This window comes from Gopherus evgoodei, chromosome 3, assembly GCF_007399415.2.
Source record: "Gopherus evgoodei ecotype Sinaloan lineage chromosome 3, rGopEvg1_v1.p, whole genome shotgun sequence".
NCBI classification, from domain to species: Eukaryota; Metazoa; Chordata; order Testudines; family Testudinidae; genus Gopherus; species Gopherus evgoodei.
This window is the reverse complement of record NC_044324.1, coordinates 192,060,542-192,078,626: the sequence shown is the minus strand read 5'-3', so window position 1 is coordinate 192,078,626 and position 18,085 is coordinate 192,060,542. Positions and strand designations below refer to the sequence as shown.

The 18,085-nt window shown below is 38.6% G+C and overlaps 1 protein-coding gene across 3 annotated transcripts in view; it reads right to left on the bottom strand.

Moving 5' to 3' along the window:
• ASB3 (ankyrin repeat and SOCS box containing 3) overlaps nucleotides 1–18,085 on the bottom strand; it is a 117,347-nt gene that overhangs the window by 40,200 nt on the left and 59,062 nt on the right. The window lies entirely within an intron of this gene.

Here is an 18,085-nt window from a genome sequence, read left to right as displayed (position 1 = left end):
ATCAAAACTAATTCACTTTGAGTGACTGTGCAGCTTTGATTACAGATCTAAACCCAAACACACAAAATCTACTCTTTAAGGCTCTGCATATGAAACAGAAATTATATCTAGTGTTGCTTCCATGTGAAGCAAAACATTTATACTAACCAAAAGAAGGTTGAGGGAAGATATAATTGCTCTCTATAAATATATCAGAGGAATAAATACCAGGAAGGGAGAGGAATTATTTAAGCTCAGTGCCAATGTGAACACAAGAACAAATGGATATAAACTGGCCATCAGGAAGTTTAGATCTGAAATCAGATGGTTTCTAACCATCAGAGGAGTGAAGTTCTGGAACAGCCTTCCAAGGGGAGCAGTAGGGGCAAAAGACATATCTGGCTTCGAGTAAGCTTGATAAGTTTTTTGGAGGGATGGTATGATGGGATAGCCTAATTCTGGCAATTAATTGATCTTTGACTATTAGCGGTAAATATGCCCAATGGCCTGTGATGAGATGTTAGATGGGGTGGTATCTGAGTTACTAAAGAGAATTCTTTCCTGGCTGTCTGGTTGGTGAGTCTCGCCCACACGCTCAAGGTTTAGCTGATCACCATATTTGGGGCTGGGAAGGAATTTTTCTCCAGGGCAGCTTGGCAGAGGCCCTGAGGGGTTTTCGCCTTCCTCTTCAGCGTGGGGCACAGGTCACTTACTGGAGGATTCTCTGCACCTTGAAGTCTTTAAACCATGATTTGAGGACTTTAATAGCTCAGACATAGATTAGGGGTTTGATACAGGAATCGGTGTGTGAGATTCTGTCATCTGCGTTGTGCAGGAGGTCAGACTAGATGATCATAATGATCCCTTCTGACCTTAAAGTCTATGATAAGCTCCAAGATGGAGACATTGATAACTATCTTTTAAGAATATGATAGTCAGTACATTCATAATGGAGATAAAGTACTATCAATCTGATAATGTGGTTTCACAGGGAACAAAAGTTCCAATGTTAGTTTTGCTGAACATCTCTTTCTCCAGCAGTGGAGGTCTATGGAAACCATAATTAAGGAAACATCTGCTAGTAATCTGAATTTCTCCTCTTCCTCAATAATTTTTAACTTAAAAACAAACAAAAATTGTACATATGGGAGTTGCGTGGGGCGGTGCCTGCAGCAGACAGAACTGGCAGCGTGGCTGCATGCATCTCTCCTCCCTGGGACACAGTGAGAAGGTTCTCGGGCTGCAGATGGCCCGCAGGCCAGGACTTTGAGACCCCTGGTCTAAATCTTACAGGATACTGGACTTTGGTATAAAGAGTCTCTAACCAAAAAGGAGCATATTAACACTTGTATGCCTCTATATTAACTCAAACATATCTTTTCAGAGATCTCTACTATCCACTGACCTTGGAACTAGCTGACAACATGCTAACCTAGAACCCCATTACCCCTCCCATCAGACAAGAGGCTCACCTCAAGAAAAAAACACTGCAGACTGAAAATAGCCACTTATTTACTTATCCAGCCACCAACTTGTGCCACTATATGGAATAGTCACATGTCTCATAGTTCACCTGGTGCTGAAAACAAGTTAGTAAACTACTCTTGTTTCCAGTCAAAACTCTGCTGCTTAAGACTCAATGCTTTGTGCATTATCTTTCTCCTGAATTTGGTTACAGCAGCTGGAAACATGATTGCCACTGGCCAGGTAAGACAATAGGAACACTACTGAGATGTCTGTTTACCAAATTTGGTATTACATATAAACTGTACTTACGGAAAACCAAAACTTCAGAGCACTTTCTTACACTATATTGAAATAAAAACTGTTTGGCTTTAAGAGCAAAACAGTTGAACTAGAAGGCAAAAACAGCAAAGTGAGAGGTTCTTCTCCTTTTTTTTTATATCCATATACCTCAGCTGTTCATTAAAATTGATGACATGTACTTCTCAGAGGCAAATAAGGAAAACTTATGATTCTGCCTCCTTGAATGTGTTGCACATTTTAACATTTTGGTAGAGATATGAGGTTATGCATTTCCAGTTGAAGGAAGCAGGAAAGAGCTTGGCCTCTGGAGCAAGCTGCTGATACTATCTTGTCTAAAATGTTTTTATATCTTTGAAAAATTGAATATGTGCAAAAGTTAAAGCAGCCCTCTGAGCACAACTACTGTGGCCAGGCTATCACCATAAGTCTCACTGTCTTTGATGGTATTACAGGGGTCACATTCAGAGAGATGAATGATTCTTGAAAGTTTTCTCCTATACATGGTATTTCTTTTTTTATTTTCTTTATTTTTGTTTTTTATTCTCTCCAACCCAACTCACTTGGACAATTCTAGACACTAAAAACTTCTACTTATTCACATAGGAATTCTATTTAAAATAGAATAGCTATTCATATATCTACAGGGAGCAGGCCAGTGTATTGGCTACATCAGAGGGCCTCACAGTGACCTTTGTCCATATGAATGTAGGGATATTAAAGAAGGTTTATATTAGACATGGTTTATATGAAAAATGATTTATTGTTAAAAATGATTTATTGTTAGAAATGATTTACTGTTGATACTTTATAACTAAAGGTTTATATTAGAAATAAATGTGATTCCAGAGATTTAGCCTCTAACCTGCAAGCCACCAGCTGTGTCTGTGTGAAGCCTGCTCAAAGAAATACTTTGTATAAAACTTGTTAAACATTAATTGACTCTAAGTGCCTGTTCTCTAAGTGACACTTTGTAGTCGCTACTTTACTTGTAACTGCTGCTGTGAGCCAAAACTGTTATAGTAGCTGTTATAGTACATAGAGGCCTCCACCCTCTGTAAGTTTTCATCTCACTTTATTTTTGAATAATAAAAGACAGGGAGTCTCACATAAATTGGTAATACCCCGAAAGGTAAAGAGACAGTGAAATAGATGGGATTAAGATAGAGAATGTATGAGAATCAGTGCCTAGTTTAAATAATGAATGAATGGTTAGGGAGTTGCAAGCCTGAAGAATTCAGTGTCCGCGGAAGATGGTGTCAAGTGGGATCAACGAGATGACCCTCGGAGGGCAAACTGGAATCCACCCCACCACCTTAAAGGAAGGAAAAACAAACATCTGACAACATGGAGCCAGCCACCTGCTGATTGATTTAACAACAGCAGAATGAAGCAACTCTCATGGACTGACATAGGGATAAATTCCTATAAAACTGGACTCTGAAGAATAAGTCTTTGAGTCTCTGGTTCTGCTACCACCCTCCAGGAGCATCAGGTGTACACCTGACCCGGACTCGGCTCCACTCTTGTGTACAGGATACCTGCCCAGTATTCTGTCACAAGCAACTTTTAGGCTGGGAACTATAACATCTATACAGAACTTGTATGAATGATTGTGCGAATGAGTGTGTGTGTGTGTGTGTGTGTGTGTGTATATATATATATAAAAGTGTATAAGAAATAAGTAAGTAGTAATAGGAACAAGTAGTCAAACAACATTGTTTACTGTTGTCTTTTGTTTTATTAAGGTATTTACAATAAATGTGACAAATGTCTTGTCCCCTTTAATAAGATCCTGCTGGTTTTTATTGATCTAATATAATTGGTATAACATGAATCTGTCTTCTCTCCATCCTAGCTTCCTTACAAACCAAAAAAGTTGCTCTACTCTCAGTGACAGACCCCTACTTCAGAATTCTTTAGACCACAGACAGACAGTTGTTATATTTTACTTATGGTAACTTACACAATTATAGAAACATCTTAAATTGTGGAGTTGCCATTAGAGAGAATTTCAATTGATGTACATGTTAAGGGGTACAGAGGTAGAATTTAAAAGGTGAGCTGAGAATATTTTCTTAACACACATAGCTGCATATATTATGTTCTGACAACTCTACATAGATTGTATAAAGAAGTGCACTCTTCACCTCATTTCAGCCTCTGCAAAGCCACACCAGCTGACCCCTCTTTCAGCCACCAGACACCCACACAATGCATGCCTTAATTTCAGAAGCTCTGAAGAACCATGCTGGGCATGGAACTGACTCATGATAGCTCAAGTGGTTTTTTTCCTTTCATTATATAGCACAGTTTTATGGTGTCTTTCATATTATTTTTATATCCTTTGAAATATAAAACAACACAAAACAAAACACTTTGTAAACCATGCTATATAATAAACAAGTACACTTACATGAGCCCCTGGGACAACTCTATTTTCCCCAACAAGGCACCATAGCAGATGCAATGTTAAGTGCGGCAGGAGCTGGCCAGCTTGACTTTGAGGATGCTGAAATGAAAGACAAAATCTGTTTAGCGTTAATTACACGCCAAAGGCCTCCCTTAGCTATCCGAGCCATTCAAAACATAAAAATACATTTAGCTAAATTTTGGTTACATATTTGCAAATTATATTTAAAGTAAGCATTATAGAGAATACAGGGGAGAACAACTTGGTTGTCTGTTCACCTGACAAACAATACCTTCCTTCTTTGTTCAACATAGGTCCAAAGGTCAAAACAATATAAGAACATAGTGCTGCTTCTTGCCTGAGATCCTTGTCTACACCAGCAAATGTCCTGTTACTGACAACAGGTGTCACCAACAAGTGAAACTAAACTAGTGCTGAACACAGTTTCAATGCAAATACACCAAGAACAAATCCTTTTTAGCTTCATTTCAGAAAGTGAGTTGGGCTGCTTTTAGCCACAGATTCTGGGCTGGTTCTGAATTCCTTAGCTACACTTGCAGTTAAATTATGTTCAGCACCATTTTTGTTGCACCCATTGCTGACAGGCTAATTTTGCTATGATAATAAAAGTAATAACCAATAATAATATTAATAAAAGTGTTTTAACGATTGAGCTTGAGGAGAGTGAGACCGACTATAATAATGTGATGCTAGTCTCTCTCACTCAGTGTGAATGCAGAATCCTTGCCACTCACTAAGAAACACTAGTAAAGTGTTTCCTACTGGAAAAACAGCACTATTTTTCCCTGCAGTTTGCAGCCTAACCTGAATGAAAAAAGGTACTCAGGCCTTGGCTACACTGGCACTTTACAGCGCTGCAACTTTCTTGCTCAGGGGTGTGAAAAAACACACCCCTGAGCGCAGCAAGTTACAGCGCTGCAAAGTGTCAGTGCAAACAGTGCCCCAGGGCTGGGAGCACGGCTCCCAGCGCTGCAAGCTAATCCCCACAGGGAGGTAGAGTACCTGCAGCACTGGGAGAGCTCTCTCCCAGCGCTGGCGCCACGACCACACTCGCATTTCAAAGCGCTGCCACGGGAGCGCTCCCACAGCAGCACTTTGGAGTTTTGAGTGTGGCCAAGCCCTAACTAACAGAAAATTGTGTCAAAGAAGCAAGTGACAAATACAGAAGGAAAATAAATCAAAGGGTAATGTGAATATGATTGTAAGTTACTTGCCTCAAAATTTTGCTCTCCTTTTACTCACACAAAAACTTGTCTTTAGATCACTTAATGGGCTACTATCCTACACACCAATCTGCTCATCAATAGATCACCATAGTATTGAAAATAATGAATTTAATAGGCTGTCAATTTTAGGACAATTTTTCTTAGACATAATGATGTTACTGTAGAGATAAAGCACCCTGGTTACACTATTTATGGATTTTTATCATCAATGACACATCACTACATTTTGTACTATTAAATCTTTGTGGCAACACCCTAGCTAACTTTAATGTATTTTTGACAAAATAATCATGGCCTGAAAATATATAATTTCTCTTTAACATTCGTATTACTAATGAATACTTGAGATACAGCAACAGAACTTAGAGATGAAAAGGAAAAATTCTTACATGCTATTACAGGGGTTGGCAACTTTTCAGCACCGGTGTGCCGAGTCTTCATTTATTCACTCTGACTTAAGGTTTCGTTTACCAATAATACATTTTAACGTTTTTAGAAGGTCTCTTTCTATAAGTCTTTCCATAAGTCTATAATATATAACTAATCTATTGTTGTATGTAAAGTAAATAAGGTTTTTAAAATGTTTAAAAAGCTTCATTTAAAATTAAATTAAAATGCAGAGCCCCCCGGACCAGTGGCCAGGACTCAGGCACTGTGGAATGCAACTGAAAATCAGCTGGCGTGCTGCCTTTGGCATGCATGCCATATGTTGCCTATCCCTGTGCTATTATTTGGTTATTATTCAAACCCTACCTATCCTGCGTAGAAGCAAACAAAAAAGGAAAAGCACCAGCCTGTTTTTAGTGAGCATGTTGACGAACTTCTGCAGCAAGTGGACAGGCTGCAGGCCATCTATCTACAAATTCACCTCTGCCTGCCAAGTGGTAGCTGTAATGGTTTCTTGAACCTACAAATCCCAAGCCCTCTGCTGCAATGTCTGATGCCCTTTTATGCCATTTGTTAACAAATAACAACTTCATCTTCCCTCAGTGATTAGTTACTGCTGATGTCCCACCGCTTTCCCATTGGGAGGACTCACCCCTTCATCTTTTCTTGTCTATCCCACTCTCTTAGCCCAGATCACCTCTCCTGAAGAAAAGCTCATAAGAGGTGGTATAAAAGTGCAGATAAACAGAGGGAAAACTCAGTTTCCTACATATTGTTCTTCTCAAGGGAAGGAACTTGGGCATTCACCAGATGGAGAAACACATGGCCACACAACTCTGTGACTCTATCACCATCCCTTTCTATACATGCCTACATTCAGGTGCCCTCTGCATACAACTGGGTGAAATTCTGGCCCCAATGAATTGGAAGTTTAGCTACTGTCTTCTTGGAAACATGGATTTTAGCGCCTCTAACTACTACTCCCTTTCATTAGTAAATCTAAGCCTTGGAAAACCCTACTTATGATAGACAAACTGACTCACTATTACCGACTGAATATTTTTTTTCTGGGTGTCAGCCACCAACACAAAGCAGAAAAACTCTGCTCATTTCCCTACTCTAGTGCTGAGTATACCCAATGAAACAAAGGTTGGTGAGGATCAGAGTTCTTTGGACTTTGCCTCAGTTCTTCAGCTTCTCTAGCTGGTTGTTACCCGGATTAGTAAAAACCACTCTCAGTCTATCATAATTACTTTGTAGATTTATAATCATAAGTAGGTGGATAAATAAATACATATCATTATCATATAAAAACAACACTGGAATATAAATTCTGTAAAACCACACAGGACTAGTGAGAAAACACACAGATGAGCTAAAAATGTAACAGAATATACTGTATTTTCCAGTATCTAGAAAACAAAGTGCACTAAGAGTGGTTTTCACATTAGATATTTGCTAAATAAATTATTTATTTCCAATCAGTCATTTTCTGTATTCCTTCTGCAAATATTACAGGTATAAAGAGAGACTTCCCTCATTAAGCCATTGACAAAGGTGTGCTGATGGACAGATAATCATACTGTCTCTGTGACCCAGCTTACTTACCTATAAAATGGGTACAATACTTACCTATGCCTCAGAATTGTGCTAGAGAAAAGAGTCTATAAAGTACTTCCAGATTGTCTACACTACAGAAGTGCAAGTTGTTACAGCTGTTCAATCATGGTAATTTTTAGGAAAAGCCATTGACTGGTCATTGTGAAGAGCACATTATCATAAAAAATATAATTAAAAGATGAAAAATCCCACCGGCAAAAGGGTCCCATATCCTGTAACACTTTTGTGATAATTGAAAGGTGCGGGTAGCTCCCTTTTATGGACACCTAGCTATCCAGCTAGCTATAAAATCTCTCTTAGTAGTTGTTCTCTACTTGCTTTACCTGTAAAGGGTTAAAAAAGTCTCCCTGCATAGGTAAAAGGAAAAGAGTGGGCATCTGATCAAAAGAGCCAATGGGAAGGCTAGAACTTCTTTAAATTGGGAAAAAACATCCCCTTTGTCTGTTCTGTTGTTGTTCTTGGGGAGAAGCAGAGCCAGGGCTGGAACTATTTTGTAAGAAGTTTGAGGCCAGGTATGAAAAATCATCTGAATCATACCTAGAAACTACTCACTTGAAACCCCCAGATATGTAAGTAGATCGGGAAATGTCTAGGAAGACGCAATTAGGTTTATTTATTTTTACTTTTTTTATGGCTTGTGGACTCCTCTGTGTTAACCCCAAATGCTCTTGTTTTGCTTATAACCTTTAAGCTGGAACTCAAAAAGGGTTTTCTTGATGCTTAATTATTGTAAGTGGGTTTTTTAAATCTAGCAGTAGCCTGAGTTTTCAAATGTATTTTCTTTCTTTTTTCTTTCTGTCATCCAAGGTCAGAGAAAAGCTGTAACCTTGGGAGTTTAATACAAGCCTGGAGTGTCTGGTATTAATTTTTAGAATCCTTGCGGGTCCCCACCTTCTGCACTCGAAGTGCCAGAGTGTGGAATCAGCCTTGACAACTTTAAGAGTTCATATTAGTCAACAAAGATTTATGCTTATGCTGTGGTAACAGCGAATAGATTTGAACAATAGTTTGTCATATCAGAATTGAATTTTTGCTGTTGTTTTTGAACTTAGGTGAGGGAGAAACTTCATCGTCTCAATGGGAATTCAAGCTCTCAGTGAGAGTTCACTAGTCAGATTGTTTGTGCTTCACAATGTTGTTGAGCAGTTCCCATTCCCCATGCAATCCAAAGTTTGACTAGACTTAATTAAAGTTTCTCAGTGAGTTTAGCTCAACAGTTTACCCATTGCTTCTACGTCTCATATGCAGAAATCCCAAAGGGTCAAGGGTTAAAAGTCAGAAATTCTTTGATGGAAAGCACAGAATCCATGACAAAAATGAAGACAGTATAATGTAATTATATAATACATAGCATGCTGAGAGATGAGTCAAGCAATTCAGCTTCACTTGATTGGACAAAGGGGAAGGAAGATACATAATAAATTCTTCAGGAATTTGCCTGAACTGCCCGAAACTTTATCAATACCAAACCAATAACGACAGATGCCCAAAGGTTAGGCGCCCTGGCAAACTCACTGCAGAGACAGGAACTGCCTCCACCTCTTTCCTTTGACTTGACCCTGAATTTGGGAACCCATGGTCCTGCCCCAGTGCACCATCAGAAAGCATCATGAGGGTCATAAGGCCCAGTCACTGATGCATACTAGTGTGAAGGCCTCCACTCCCACATACTGAAACCTCAGATCCTTGTGTGCCTAACCAACCTTACCTTCCATCAGCCTCTAATGACTGGCTCTTTTGGAATTCACAGAAGGAACAGTTCCTCACATGTTCATAAATCACACCAAATACATACCCAATCCTCCTATGCTAATTGGCCCTTTAATTGACTTAGTTTCAGGGACTATAAATCTGCCCATTGAATCCATCCAGAATTTGTGGTGGGGCAACTATGTGAAGGAAAAACCTGACTGGAACTCATGAATGGATCAAACCAATCCAAACACAGAAACCAAGAACCCAAAGCAGATGTACAGCAGTAAACGCCATACACAGAACCCAGAGATTAATATATTTCTCTTCTCCCTTGCCTTCCATCATGCAACTGGATATGAATGAGAATTTAATTATTTTATCTGAAAAGCTATAGGTTCTGCTGCCCCTTCTGAAGCTTTGTAAATAAAAAACAAAAGCTGAAGAATTCTGTGCCCACTCAAACACTGTTGAAACTTATATTTGTGGGTAGATATTCACTATGGGATTTTCAGAAGCACCTAAAGGAAATTTAATGGAAGTTGTTCACCCATGTGCTTTTGAAAGTTCCACCCTCACTGGAGAAATGAACAATTTTGAAAATGCCTTTGACAATTACTATCAAAATGTATTTGCTGTTTGTATTTATATCTTTTATCTTCCTAAACCAGCACTGAACCAAATAAGTATTTGAAAATAACCCTTCAACTGAACTGCAGACATTATAACTTTTTAAAATATGACCGTATTGTACAAATAAACTAAAAAGCCCATTGTACATTAAATAGTGTCTGGCTTCTGATAAGTTCAGCCATCTCCAATGCCACAATTTATCATACAATAATGAAACGTATTCCTAAACTGATTTAAATCCCCACATACCTAAAAATGCAGAATGGTATGCTGTATAGTAAAATCTTATGGGGGTAATCTCCTATCCTGAAAATATCCCTAAGTAGACTGAGTACAATTCTGCTCCCCTTTATTCAACTGCCAACTTTCTCAGACAACAGATATTTATCAGTCTCTCAAGTTTAAAAAAAATTATATGATCTAAGAAATATAATAAAGCAAAATTAACTAATACACAAAGAGATTCTGATCACGTCACAAACACAAACTTCCACATCTCCAGTTACCTTGTTGCTGTAACTCCTTAATGTGTGTAAAGTCTCCCTTTTCTGAACCCCACAGATACCTGTACTATATACAGCACCATATCCCACACATATGAATGTTAAACAGAAAATCTGCCAAAATATTTAAGATTTTTTCAGTATCAAATTTAAAAAAAAAGACAACTGAAGAAAATAAAAATGTTTTTTCTGTTCAAACCACACAAGCAAACAAAGCATGTCCTGGGAACACTGTTCAGGAAAATTCTCAGTGAGAATACCCCAAAGAGTGCAAAAAGCTAAAAAGATGCATTATTTTCCAATGTTGAACTACAGGAAACAGAATTTTAAGTCAATATGTCAGAAACATTGTCTCATCTAGAACACCAGGTTTTGATAAAAATTGCTGAGAAAATGCTATGGTCAGCAAGGCTGTAGTGAAGTGCTGTACTGTTTCGCAACAGTTTATCTTAATATTTGTAGAAGATCTATGATTTCTGTGGTATAGGTACCAATCATTGCTAATTTCACATATGTGCCGTTTACTATGCTCGGGTTTTATGCATATATGTAATAAGCACATAAAAATAACTCAGTACAGAATTCTAGGCACACTCAAGTTTTTGCATAGAGCAAACATCTAATGTGCAATAGGGGTTACAAATACATATTTTTCTGAAGAAAACACTCACTTTATTTATCATTGTCAAAATGAATTGATTTTTTTTTTCTTCAAAAGAACACACCATAATGAAAGCTATTTTAATCCACTGGAGTATTTTTCAGGTCCTTTGGTTACAGTGACATCTGGTGGCATTTAAAGAAAATTCTCAAAACTACAGGTTATTATAAATTTAGTTATTATTTTATTCAGCTATTTTATGTTGTTACCTCAGGTATCTGAATATGAATAGTCAGCACTTCTATTATAAAGGCCCTCTACTCAAGCTTTTATAATCTGCCAGTAAAATCTGCTCTGAGGTGAACCTTGACATACTACCACTTTGTTTAGGAATATTTTTTCCGCTATTTTTTTAAACGTTTGGCTATATTTGCATTACATGGGTACCTCAAGAGTTGATAACAGGATACAGGCTCTGACCTTTCTTGCCTAGGTCACTTGTTACCAGCTGTTCAATTGTAGATATGAAAAATGCAGTCCATTTTCTGATAGAAAAACATTAAAAAAAAATCAAAGAAATGTAGGGCTGTAAGGGACATCAAGAAGTCATCAAGTCCAGCCCCCTGCACTGTGGCAGGATCAAGTAAACGTAGACAATCTGTTTGTCCAATCAATTTTTAGAAACTTCCAAAGATGGGGATTCCATAGCCTACCTTGGAAGCCTATTCCAGAGCTTAACTACCTTTAGTTAGAAAGTTTTTCCTAAATCTAACCTAAATCGCCCTCGCTGCAGATTAAGCCCATTACTTCTTGTCCTAACTTCAGTGGATGTGGAAAACAATTGATCACCATCCTCTTTATAACAGCCATTGACATATTTGAAGACTTATCTGGTCCCTGCTCAGTCTTCCTTTCTTAAGGCTAAAGATGCTCAGGATTTTTTTTTAACTCTTCCCTCATAGATCAGGTTTTCTAAATCTTTTATCATTTTTGTTGCTGTCCTCTAGAGATGCTCTCCAATTTGTCCACATCTTTCCTAAAGTGGGATATAGTACTCAAGCTGAGACATCACAGTGTCAAGCAGAGCAGGACAACTACTTCCTTGGTCTTACATGCAACACTCCTGTGATTACACTCCAGAATCATACTAGTCTTTTTGCAGCTACATCATATTGCCGTCCCATTACAACAGGAACTGGCTAGCATCCTTCTGGTAGCATCAGCAATGAAGGGGAGAAATTGAATGGGAATGGAAACTGAAGTACTCTTTCAAACATAAATTAGTTCCCCCCATGCTTTACTGTTCATTAACGATCATCTAACAGTAGAGTTTCTGTGGGCATTTGGGACTTTTTCCTCCCCTTTCTTCTTTACTAAGAATAGGGTCTAGGAAGAGAAGATAATGATGGCTCCCCAAGGAGGAGAGGAGAGGAAAGGAGAGAAAGAAGACAGTTGGATGAAGAAGCTGCAGGATGTTCATCACCCTTGAGGGGATATCTGATGGAAGCTACTTATGCATGAAATGCCATCTGGTAGAGGTCATGACAGAGAAGATTCAAGGATTAGAGATGCAGTTAGACAATGATGGCATTCAGACTGGGATTTGAAAGTATGATGCAGGAAAGGAGTGAGGAGGTGATACAGACAACTCAAGATTTGTGGAAACCTGCCAAACAAAAGGATCTAGAGGGCATTCTGCCAGAAGAGGAGGCTGATCCATGGAAGAATATAACCACAAGCTCAAGACAGAAGAGACTAGATAGTGGTAGTGAAATTAAATTGGGTAACAGGTTTGCTTCACTAAGGAATGAGGAAGAGAAACAGGCATAAAATGGTGTGGTGAGGAAGAAAAGAATGGAAGCCAGTCCCTGCAAAAAAGAGGAAGACATTATGGAAATAAACATGGACCAGAGCCTAAAGAAAAATGAGGATGATGTTCAAAGGACCGTGAGAGAGGACATAAAACAGATTCATATTAACACCAGGAAGAGACAGGTCTATGAATTGGGGTCTCTATATTCAGAAGAATTGGCCTGTCACCAGAACAGATCCAGAGAATGTAAGAATGTATTGTCTGCCAGGAACAAAGATATGAGATGTGGACAAAAGGCTACAGAGGATCCCCAAGGAAGTGGGGAAAAATCCACTGATTGTGCTGCATGTCAGGACAAAAGACACTGCTAGATTCCCAATGGAATGGATCAAGGATGACTATGCTCAGCTGGGTAAGACACTTAAAGAAATGGAAGCTCAGGTGATTTTCTGGTCCCTAGAGAAGGTGGATGAAGACGTAACCCAATAATGAAGATCACCAGATGGCTCAAAGATGGTGCTATGAGAAAGGTTTATCATACAATAATGAAACATATTCCTAAACTGATTTAAATCCCCATATATCTGAAAATGCAGAATGGTATGCTGTACAATATGCTGTACAGCCACCGGGAAGCATTTTTGGAAAGAAGACATCTCAACTGATGGGCTCCACTTTGTAACCTGGGGTATTAATCTTCTGGATCAAGGCTGGCATGACTGGTTTAAATTAGGAGATGAGGGGAGAAGGTTGGGAAAGACTTGTGTATTGAAGTCTGAGGTGGAAATTTCACAAGAGAAAAAAAAATCAATCAGCTAAATGAAGATTAGTAAGGGATAATAGAATATAACAAACCAGAAAAGTGAGTGTTGTCTGAGGGAAGCATGTGAAATACTTGTACACAAATGCAAGGAATCTGGGCGAGAAAATGGAGAAACTGGAAGTCAAACCAGAAATTTAAGGGATTACAGAAATATGGTGAAATAGCAGTCATGACTGGAATACAGGTATTGAAGGGCATGCACTGTTTAGGAGAGATAGGAATAAAAATAAAGCTCATGGGGTAGAGGTGCACATCAACAAAGCAGTAAACTGTAAAGAAATAAAAAATGATAGTATGGACAAAACAGAACCTGTTAGGTCAAAATCACTTTGGGGAAGGACTGTAAAAGTTATATAAATAAATAGAGTATAAGGAAGGATGAGGTTGGGCTACCATGCAGTCTAATAAACAGCTGCAGGTATAAAACAACAAAAGGAAGTATTTCATCACATAACGTGCAGTCAACCTGTGAAACTCATTGCCAGGGAATGTTTTGTGAAGGCCAAAACTCTAATGGGGTTCAGCAAAGAATTAGGTAAGTTCAGAGAAGATAGGTCTATCAGTGGCTATTAGCAAGGACAGTCTGGGATGCAGTTCCACACTCTGGGTGTCCTTAGCCTCTGAGATGCAGTTCCAAACTCTGGGTGTCCTTAGCCTCTGACTGCCAGAGTCTGGGAGTGGATGATGGTAGATGGATCACTCAGTAATTGCCTGTTCTGTTCATTCCGTCTGGGGTACCTGGCATTAGCCACTCTCAGAAGACAGGGTACTGGGCTAGATGGACAATTGGTCTGATCATTAGTATGGCCATTCTTATGTTCTTGTGTTGATGGGAAGAAAGAGATTACACATAATCTAGGTATAGCCCAAAAACTACATGAACACTTCACCTCAGCTTTCAGTAACAATGATAATATGGAGTGTGCTAATGAAATTTGCTGATGATACAAATTTGGGAGGCATTATCAGTACAAAGGAGGATCAGAATATTATACAGGAAGACCTGGATGACCTTGAAGACTGGAGTAGCAAAAATGGAAAGCAATTCATTAGTACAAAGTCCAAGGTCCTGCACACTTAGGGTCTAATAATAAGAATTTCTGCTACAAGCTGGAAGCAACAGAGGAGAGAGACGAAGGTGGGTGGGTAGATCACAGGATGACTGTGAGTCACCAATGTGAAGTGACTCTTAAAAAGGCAAATGCAATCCTTGGATATATTAGGCAAAGCATGTCCAGTAGAGATAGAGGACTGTTAATGCCATTGTACAAGACCTCATCTGGAGTACCGTGAACAATTCTGGTCACCCACGTTCAAAAAAGATTAATTTAAACTGGAACAGGTGCAGAGAAGAGCTATTACGAAAATCAAGGGAATGTGGGGCCTCTCTTATGAGATGAGACTAGAAGAGCTTGTCTTGTTTAGTCTCACAGAAAGAGGGTTGAGAGGGGATATGATTGCTCTCTATAAACATATTAGGGGGCAAATACCAGAGAGGGTGAAGAGTATTTAAGCTAAAGGACAATGTTGACACAAGAACAAATTCAAGCTGGAAATTAGAAGAAGTTTTCTAACCATCAGATGGGTGAAGTACTGGAACAGCCTCCCAACTGAGGTTGAGGGGGCAAACAACTTAAATTAGTTTTAACAGAGAGATGGATAAACGTATTAGTGCAATTACTTGTGATCGCAGGGGACAGGGCTCGGCAGCCCTAGGATTCCCTTCCGATTTTTATCTAACATTCCTAAAGCTCATTCTTCAGGGTTTCAACTGGCCACCAGCAGGCATCAGAATGGCACTTCCTCGCCTGCCTCCCAAATGTATTTGGGGACATTTTTTCACCTCCTTCCTTTGAAGCATCAGGGATGGCCATGACTGGAGAAGAGATACTGGGTGGATTGGGCCAGCGCTCTGAGGTGGCACCAAGCATTCTCTCTCTCAGAGGCTTAGCTAACTGATTCTTGCTCACATCCCCAGGGTCTAACTGATCGTCATATGTAAGGTCAGGAAGGAATTCCTCCAGATCAGATTGGAAGTGACCATGGGGATTTTTTGCCTTCCTCTGCAGCAGTAGTTCTCAACCAGGGGTACACATACCCCTGGAGGCATGCAGAGGTCTTCCAAGGGGGTACATCAACTCATTTAGATATTTGCCTAGTTTTACAACCAGCTACCTAAAAGTACTAACAAAGTCAGTACACACTAAAAATTTATACAAATAATGACTTATTTATTCTGCTCTATATACTATACCCTGAAAGGTAAGTACAATATTTACATTCCAGTCCATTTATTTTATAATTATATGGTAAAAATGAGAAAGTAAGCAGTTTTTCAGTAATAGCGTGCTGTGACACTTTTATATTTTTATGTCTGACTTTATAAGCAAGTAGTTTTTAAGTGAGGTGAAACTTGGGGGTACGCAAAACAAATCAGACTCCTGAAAGTAGTACAGTAGTCTGGAAAAGTTGAGAGCCACTGCTCTGCAGCATGTGAGTGTAGATCAGGTGAGTTGGGCATATCTCCTTTAATCATTTCTCTGGCATTGCAGGGACCTGGTGCACCTAGGTCCCTCCTATTTTCTCCCTGTAACACATAATAGAGAGTCTTCTATGGATCTCATTTACTTTGGTCTCGCGTCCATTGTTGAGTTTATTGTGCAGATGCTGGCTGGGGCATTGGTGGCCTGATATATAGGAGATCAGACTAGATGATCTAGTAATCTCTTCTGGCCTTAAATTCTGTGACTCTTATGATTACATAACAAGAGGAATTTCAGCATCCAGTGCAACAGAGATGGCAATTCTCTAGCATATTATATATGCAAACAACTAAATACACAAAAGTTGTTCAGATGTGTGTGCGCACTGGAATTATTTTGAAAGCATAATCTTTAAAAAGGAAAGTTTTAAAGAAAATAACTCTATAACATGGAATAAAAATTATGTATTTCGAAAAGAGAAGCGAGATCTATTTCTAATTTACAAGTGTTTTCATTAACATGCAGAGTGAGTTTATTTAAGGAACATTGCATAAGGATTTTTGTGTGTCATTTTCATTGCCTAAGCCTCAACCATTTGGTGTCATCCACATGAATTAATACTTATGCTGATATAGAGCCCCACTGATTTTAATGGGACTTTGAGCAGGCATAAGGGTTCAGGAAAGGCTCTTCCCTAAATTTGTTCTACTTTATGATCAAAATTTGCTTTTGCATACGTAGTACCATCACGTTTATTTACCAGTCCCTCCATTTTTGCCACAATTTAACTTAACAGGACATGCTTTGTGGTATCATAAAAGAATGCCTTTGAATGCTCATCAGTCTGATAGTAAACATATGGTGAATGACCAATAGAGTTTCTCTGTTGATTTAATTCTCTTTGGAATGTTAACGCACAAGCTCCCTACACCTGGGCAGTCCCAGAATGAGTACCTACAACTTCTAGTACTTTTAATGTCTCCAATAATGGCTGTTCCATAGCTTTAATTTGTAGCCTTGCTGTGGTCCAATATAATCTGAGAGAAATTTTGAACTTCATCCAAATGTAACCTTTTTTATTTTTTAATCTAGTCACTATGAAACCTCAAGCCTATCCTTTGGTCCGATTTAACATACCTAATCACTTATACTATTTTCATCATCATAGTATCAGAAGGCCTCAAAGATTTTTTTTCCCCAATTTTTTTTTTTAGTGAATAAATGTTGTAAAAAAGAAAAAAAAGGGAAAAAATAGGCTTATAAATAGTCAATGCCTGGTGTACCCTGCATTTTGCCTTTTTAAAAAGAAGCATTGAGAGGTGCCTTCATCCACTAAGAAATTTACTCAGGACTTTCACATTATGTGTCCTAACAGTTGGTACTTCTTGGACCACGTTTTCTTAAGCTCACAGTATTTTTCAGAACAGACACCCCTCCCTTCTCCCGTCAGATATTTTGATTCCATTTTGCTTCATTAGGAAATTTTAGACACATGGGTATAGCCAGACTAACATAATTAATAACTATGACACCTATTGAGTTAAATACCTATTTTAAAAGCAAACTAATTATGATTAAGGTATACTCTGTTGGGTAAATGCTCATCTACCAAACAGAGCTTTGTTTGATTGGGTAAAGAGTACGCACAACAATACAGATATTTAATCAGGTCAATAATGTTCCTTTAAAAAGTCTAGATATAGATATAAAATTAATCTTTAACACATTTATCCCAAATACGCAGACAATTTCACATAAAATTATGTTTAAACAACAGTTTGGTGACCTTAGCTGCCCTTGTTTGGGCAATGCAAAGTTAAGGCAGATGCTTTTACATGTCAGTATGAGACCATAAGAACATAAGACCGGCCATACTAGGTCAGGCCAAAGGTCCATCTAGCCCAGTATCCTGTCTGCTGACAGTGGCCAATGCCAGGTGCCCCAGAGGGTATGAACAGAACAGGTAATCATCAAGTGATACATTCCCTGACCAAGTATGAAGTTATTTAAACATACTATATAACTTTATATTTTCCTTAGTTCAATACAAGTACTCACTTGCCAAACAATATTGTGTTTATTAAGTTCTAATGATGTTATTTTAACCATTTCTTCATTTGCATGTAT